Consider the following 7,334-nt stretch of genomic DNA (forward strand, 5'->3'; position numbering starts at 1 on the left):
GAGCAAAACAAAAGTAGTGTTGGAGCGATCCGCGAGGACAGGAACCTAGCACTACCCCAATCCTAGCCAGATCCTTCCTCACACTTCATGGAGGTGCGTCGACGAGACGAGCCAATTCCGCCTTCAAAACGGGCGCGGCGGCTGGGCATAGCCGCCACAGCTGGAGCTGTAGCCGGAGGAAGAGCCGCCGTAGCTGGAAGAGACACGATCGCCGACGAGGGCGGGCTCACCCTCGTCCTCGTTGCGACAGTCCCCAAGGCCGAGTACCTCCTCACTATCGTTCGCCTCGGGGCAGCACCCGGCGTGACGACCATCTTCCCCAAACACCCACACATAAAGGGTCGACCCACCATCGTACATGAAGTGGAGGGTGCACCGCCTGCCCATCAGCGCGCGCGGGCGAATGTCTGCCAGCTATGGGCCAGGGCTATGTTGCCCGCGGTGAAAGTCTCAACCGCAACCCAAGAGGCCTTGCTGCAGGAGCTGTCCGCCTATAGCCAGAGTCTGCCTGGGCCAGAGGCCGGCAGATGGCCGACAAAGAAGCGCGGGAGTTGGAGCCAGTTGCCGGTCGGGTTCTCCGAACAGACGACGAACTCCGGCGACACCTCTGCCATGTGGAAGCGCGGACCAGGGGGCCGCGCCACCATGGCGCGCCTCCCCTCATCAACTGGACCGCCATGGCCGGGATGGCCCACTCCGCGTGTCGTGGCGCCATCTCGACAATGGGCCACGGCGGGGGTCGCGGCATGTTTACGCGGGCGCCCGCGGCCGTGCTTGGGCGCCGGGGAGTCGGGTCCCTCGCGAGGGGCTTTCCCCTTCTCGGCGGCGGAGAGCTTCCTTCGTGTTGCCATGGGTGTCTCTGCAAGTGATGGAGCGAGGAGGAAGGAGCAAGCTAGCAAGGAAGAGATGGGCAAAGGGGGCTCCTTCCCCCTTCCCATTTATAGCAAGGGAAGGCCAACTGGCGTCTCCCACGATCGCAAGTAATGACGGTTTTCCTTGCTTGTCGCAGGGACCTGACAAGTCGAACAGTTGCCAAGGCAACGTGGAGAAGCGGAGACGCCCACGTCCAACCATCCACCACGCGTCGATCGAGGCTGCAGGCTTTTAGGGCCTGCGATGCTCCGAACTTGGCCCTTGGCTTCGCCGCGAAGCCAAGCCCCAGCGCACCTTGGGCCCTGGGGCTACTGTCGGTGTTCTAGGAACGGGGGTCCCCAGACTTGCCTGCATGCGGCCCGCGGCGTGGCTGAGCCAGCAGGCCGTACGGCCCATCTTCATCAACAAGGCATCCAAGACCCTCGTGAGGGTCCAAGCCTCGCGAGGCGGACGATGCAAGACCTCCTCGGGAGTGGCCTAGCCAGGCAGGCTCACGGGGAGCGGAGATATCAAGGCGGGGCAAACCTCACGAGACCCTCGTGACATGAGCCGTGACGCACGACACCAGGCGGGCACCAGCGCGCGCAGCGTCCTTGTTTCCTCTTTGGTGCTAAGGAGGCTAGCGCAGGCGAAGAGTATTGAGGCATCAGGCAAAGGTTGCTATATTGGTGCAACGAGACCAAGACCAAGAAGATGGCAAGACGGAGGTCATCATGGAGCCCAAGACAGCGTCGCCATAGAGCTTTTCGCAGGCGAAGACCACTTTTGTCAGGATAGCTTGTACTAGTTGTCCCCCTTAAAATTGGCCCACCATTGTTGGCTTCCTTCCCGCTCGATATTTGGGAAGAGGACCAGGGCCAATATAAATAGGACTAGCCACCACCTTAGCGAAAGACGGATTCATTCAGACCATCCACACACAGGGATCATTGAGACCATCCTCACACACACAAGCTCACCGAGCTCAAGAACACCTCAACCTCATGAGGCTGTTCGTCCCTTGTACTATTCATCATTAGCTCTAGATGCAATCACCACTACCACACTGAAGTAGGGTATTACACCACAACGGTGGCCCGAACCAGTATAAATCTTGTGTCTTTCTGTGTTACGAGTTCGTCGAGTTCGCCCGCGAGATCTTAGTGAGCTAGGGCGCAGGTCGGTGGGAGGGAAAGACTTCGCCCGCACCCCAGTGTTCGAACCTTAAGGGTTTGCCGGAGCCCCACATCCGACAGGGCACATGTGTAACTTCCCTCAGACGTGACACAACCGCCCTACCTGTTAGCCCCATTCATACACCGTGGGCGCCAACCGTGGGCGGGAAAACACCCTCTCCTCTCTCGAAATCGTTACCGGCGAATTTTTGGGAGATGCGAGATTACCGTCCTATCCCCAACCGACGTGATGTCCAAAATTTTAAACGGGGGATAAGTTCGTAACTTTCCCACATTTCAGACAAGCGCGTCCCAAAGTTTGAGATCCCCCCTCCCTCTCCATTTCCCTATTCATACATCGTCGGTGCCACGACAACCTCCCCACTGCGGCCAGCCTCATCCGTCCGCCACCCCATCCTCCACCTTGCCGGATCCGCTACCCCTACCCCGTCGTCCACTGCAAGAGATTGACGTCTCTCATCCACGGCGCCGGACCAAGATCCTTTCATCGCGTCGTATCGCTTCATCGGCGCCATCGTCCACTTTGCCAGTGCCGCTCCTATGACCGCCTCGTCCACGGCAACGGGATTAACCCCCAACATGGCCGTCTGCCATCTAAAGTTTTCTTCCCCGCCGCCGACAACCATCGCACCCGCAGCACCCTCAACGTATCAGCAGGGGCCTACATGGCATCGCAAGAGAGGTGGTACTCTTCCATATGTGCTTAAGTTATTGATCTCACCCAAAAAATAGATCATAAATTGTTTACTGTACTTTTCTTGTCCGTACCAAATCATAGTGGCTAGTTGAATGCAAAGATTGGTTGCGAAGTAGCTTTGTCTGGTTTGCACCTTCAGATCCGCCATGTCACTATCACTATACTCATAAAGCTTATGGTTTCCCCCCTTTATATTCACTACCATCATCGTAGGTGCTTCACTGCTTCGTCTCGTGCTAGCGCTGCTCCTCAAGACCTCAACCCATCAAGCGAAACAACATGCCACTCATAATTCCAAAGCTTACGTGTTGAAATACAAATCTGATATGATGCCCATATTACTAAAATAGAGAACGTTTAATTGGTCCCCTAATGTTCCTATATTCATTTCGAAAAGCATGTGCGCTACCCACTGGTCCAGCTAGTTCCACTTTCCTGATTTTACTCTTGATGCTTAGGGTTTTCCCCTTTTATCTACTCTACTATGATCTGCGTAGGTGCTTTCTGTCATACTAGCATTACTCCACCCTTCGAGCTAAACAACACAACACTCAAAATTCCAAAGCTTAGTTGTTCAAATATGATTGTGATATGATACTGATATTAGTTAACGGACACACTTAATTGGTTAGCTAAAGGTCCCACTTGAGTTTCCAAATGCATGTCACGACATATAGAGAGACAGCAGAATTTCATTTCTTTGTCACTTGTTGACTGTACTTTCTTGTCCATACCAAATCTTAGTTGTTATTTCAAAGCAAATATCGGTTTCTAACTACCCTTTGCACGGTTTGCAGCTTCAGATCGGCCATCCCACTGCCACGGTCAACACTATACTCATCATGCTTACGATTTCCCCATTTTATGATGACCAAGATTAGCCTACGTGGTTCGTGTCGTTATAGCACTGCTCCACCCATCGAGCTAAACAAGCTTACTTGTACAAATTCAAATATGATATTATGCTGATATTAATAAAACTGAGAGATGTTTAATTGGTCAGCTAAATGTTCCTACTTTAGTTTTGAAATGCATGTGAGCCACATATGGAGAGACCGAAAGGAATAATTTTTTTCTGTGCGCTCTGGTTCATCATCGGTGGCCAACCGACATTGTACATAAAGACTTGTAATATCTTCAATCTGCTTGCTCTTCTGCTCTTCTTTAAGATGATCCTCTTCTCTCACGGTCGACTAGTCAGGTCGAGTTATTCTCCCTTAGTATATTTTGAATCTGTCAGGTCAGGTCGACTTGTTCTTCTTTACTACATGTTGAAGCAGTCATCTGTGAAGTATCATCACTTCTGGAGCTCTCATATTTTGAGTAGTAGGCCACATTATATTAATGCACACACCAAATTATAGCATGCATGGCACCTCTTAGAAGAATTTCAGATATAGCACAAAGGGGTTTACAGGGAGGGAGTATTGGATTAGAATCACTTCTGCAGTACAAAGACAATCTCACTTGTTTTTATGTTTTCATGCATGTCAGGTATTGAACATTATCAAAATGAATATGAGAATGGACGCATGAGAGGAATATTGCGGAACAATCCATTGGCTAACAAACTTGGCAAGGTGGAGTATGGCCTATCTTATTCACCCATCAAGGTGCATGCTCTAACTTGGCCAGGTTGTATTGGTCGCACATATTTTGCATCCGACCTCTTGCATTACTTCTACTTTGTTACACCATCTGCTTAGTTTAAGCATCCTATATGAGTATATGCCATACCTATCCATTTTCTGTACCTATTCCATGTGTCGTCATACTATGTTTCTTCAGTCAAATGTTGTTCTTTCGTAATAGATGTCCAAAAGGAAGAGGGTGATTGCAGATCCTCAAGGAGTACAAACTAGGTATTTGGCAAAGGTAGTGATACCTGTTAAATCAGATAGATCAGCAGCCGTAGAAAACACAGGCCCAACTGTAACAAACTTTACCCCTACTCTAGCGGCCACCCCCCCTATTAGAACTGCTGACAGCCTAGCGTTAGGTACTGTCAATGGTATCAATTCAAAATTTGAGCTCCTAAATTTCTGCTTGTGCCTTACCTTCTCTCTTGTATCAAAACTAATTTCAGATGAATCTCCTTGCTCAAATGATCATTGGATCTCACGACAATACTGGGCTCTGCATTGCTCTTGTCAGTACCTTTTGCCCTTTGTCGGCATACTTACACGCATTGCTGTTTGATTATGTAGCATCACTGTAGATGTTCGCTTCTTTATCCTCCCTTTGCTTGAAATTATAAGATCTATATTTACTCTTAGATAAATGTAGAATTGACACAATGGTTATGAAGTTTTGGATTGCTCATGTAAGTACCTGTTGTCATGTACTCCCTCTGTATCGAATTAATTGTTGATCAATTGGATGTATTTAGAACTTAATAGTGCTAGATACATCCATTTGAGTGACAACTAATAATGGATGGTGGTGGTATTACTGTACATGCATCGCGAGATAGTTGATTGTCTAGCATTACTCTGCATCTTATCTGCCTTGCCCTCCACTTTCTCCAAATTATCATATCTACATTTACTCTTACCAAAATGTTGAATAAAGCCAATGCCACTGCACATGTCGATGTCTGCATTCCTCTTGTTAGTACCTTTTTCCTTGTAACACTATACTTAATTAATTGCTATTTGATTATGTATCATCAGTCTGCACCTGAGCTTCATTATCATCTATTTCTTCCAATATTATTTTATCTATATTTACTCTTTGCAAAATGTAGAATTATGGCAACGCTTATAAAGAATTTTCTTTGGGGAATTGGTTGAATTATCTTTCCATCAACATGGAGAAGGGCTTTGTCCAGCCCGTGTTAACATGTAATGTAAGTTCATCCTTCTCAAGCCTTCAAACTTTGTTCTAGTATAGATTTGGATAGGCATCATTTCCTCCACTGCTGTTTACATCTGATTGGATGTTTGCAACAACTACCAGTTTTAAATTGTAGTTGTAAAAACATGTTCCTTATGCAGAACCGATCCATTTATTTGCTTATATAATTGTGAAACATGTTACGCGTCTCCTTGTTTCTCTTTCAGAGTCGTATCTCTTATGCCAGGCAGAACTTTAGGAAAGATAGTGTGCCCAACCATCTCCAGGACAGCGAGATGACCCCAAGGTCATGTCTTGATGAAGACAGTGAGTTGAAGCTACTCACCAGCAGGTGTGGGACAACCTCTATGCAGTCGCTGCCTCAATCAGTTCAACTTCTTCAGTCTCAACTTAAAGCAGAAAGTCTTGCTTCAGCTCAGCTCCGACTTGAAGTCAAAGATGTAATGAAGATGTCACGGGACTGCCTTGCGCACTATGGTGCCATACAACTAGGGATGAAGTATCTATCGTTGACACAACTGAGGTCTCATCAGCTTGTTCGGCTGCTTGCGGGGCCCGAGCTTGCTAGGTCTAGTGCCTTCTGAAGCGCTCTCAGTTTTGTATATTCTTTTGTTGAAGCGTTAATATGCACTGGTGGCGACCTTTGATGCCCAGTGTATGTAATCCGCGGTCATGTTGCGCTTTATTATCATCGGTAGCGAACTTTGATTCCCAGTGGATGTAATATGTCGTAATTTCTTTGTTGTATAGTCTAGGTTTATTCTTTGGTCGGTATGTTGTAATTTAGGCCGGACGGTTTAGTGGATCTCAGTGTTGTCGCTCTTCAGGCCGACCCATTACTCATATGGGCCAAAACGTGGGCCTATAATCATCTTGGGCCATTAGCAGGTCTAAACCTATAGTAGTTTCCTGCCTACATATTTACTATAGTGACACTGGGCTTCCTACGGGCCGTAGAAACAATGGGCCTTCTACGGTCCATAGAAACAATGGGCCTGCTGCGGGCCGTAGAAATGATGGGCCTTCTATGGGCCGTATCATCAATGGGCCTTAGACGGGTCGTATGATCGATTGGCCAAACATGGGCCAAAAACAGACCGCATTATGGCTGTAAACGGGCTAGAGTTGGAGTCGTCCGTTCATGGGCCGACCATAACGGGCCGTCATTAATAGCCTGTATTTGATGACGCTATGAAAACGGCCCAGCGTATTAACAGGCCACAAACGGGCCGACTGTAACCACGGGCTGAATTTGGCCCACAAGCAGAAAATGGCAGTAACGGGCCGTAAGTAACCGAATGCTGGAAATGAGCCCAAGAATAAATGGGCCCTGAGAAGGCCGAAAGATACATGGGCTGCAAACGACCCAATGGATTAATGGCCGTTAATGGGTATAAAGTGATACACTGTTTAGTACGGGCCAGTTTCACCATGGGTCGTTAATGGGCCAAGAGTTACAAATGGCCTCATATGGGCCGAAAGACGTCATGGGCCATACATAGGCCGGAACTTAAAATGGGCTGGAATCATATTGGACGGCCCAGATGACACTACTGGGCTTAATTCAGATAGGTCGTAACGGGCCCTGGGTTAGCGGGCTGTAAATGGGCTATATGCGAACAGGCTGTTAACAGGCTTTCCATGGGCTGGCCCGCCACCTTTTGACGAAGTCAAACGGGCTGGCCTTTTCACAGGAATGGGCCTCTGTTCGGCCGTGCCACGTGTCGACGTAT

This window comes from Triticum aestivum, chromosome 6A (assembly GCF_018294505.1).
Source record: "Triticum aestivum cultivar Chinese Spring chromosome 6A, IWGSC CS RefSeq v2.1, whole genome shotgun sequence".
Taxonomy (NCBI): domain Eukaryota; kingdom Viridiplantae; phylum Streptophyta; class Magnoliopsida; order Poales; family Poaceae; genus Triticum; species Triticum aestivum.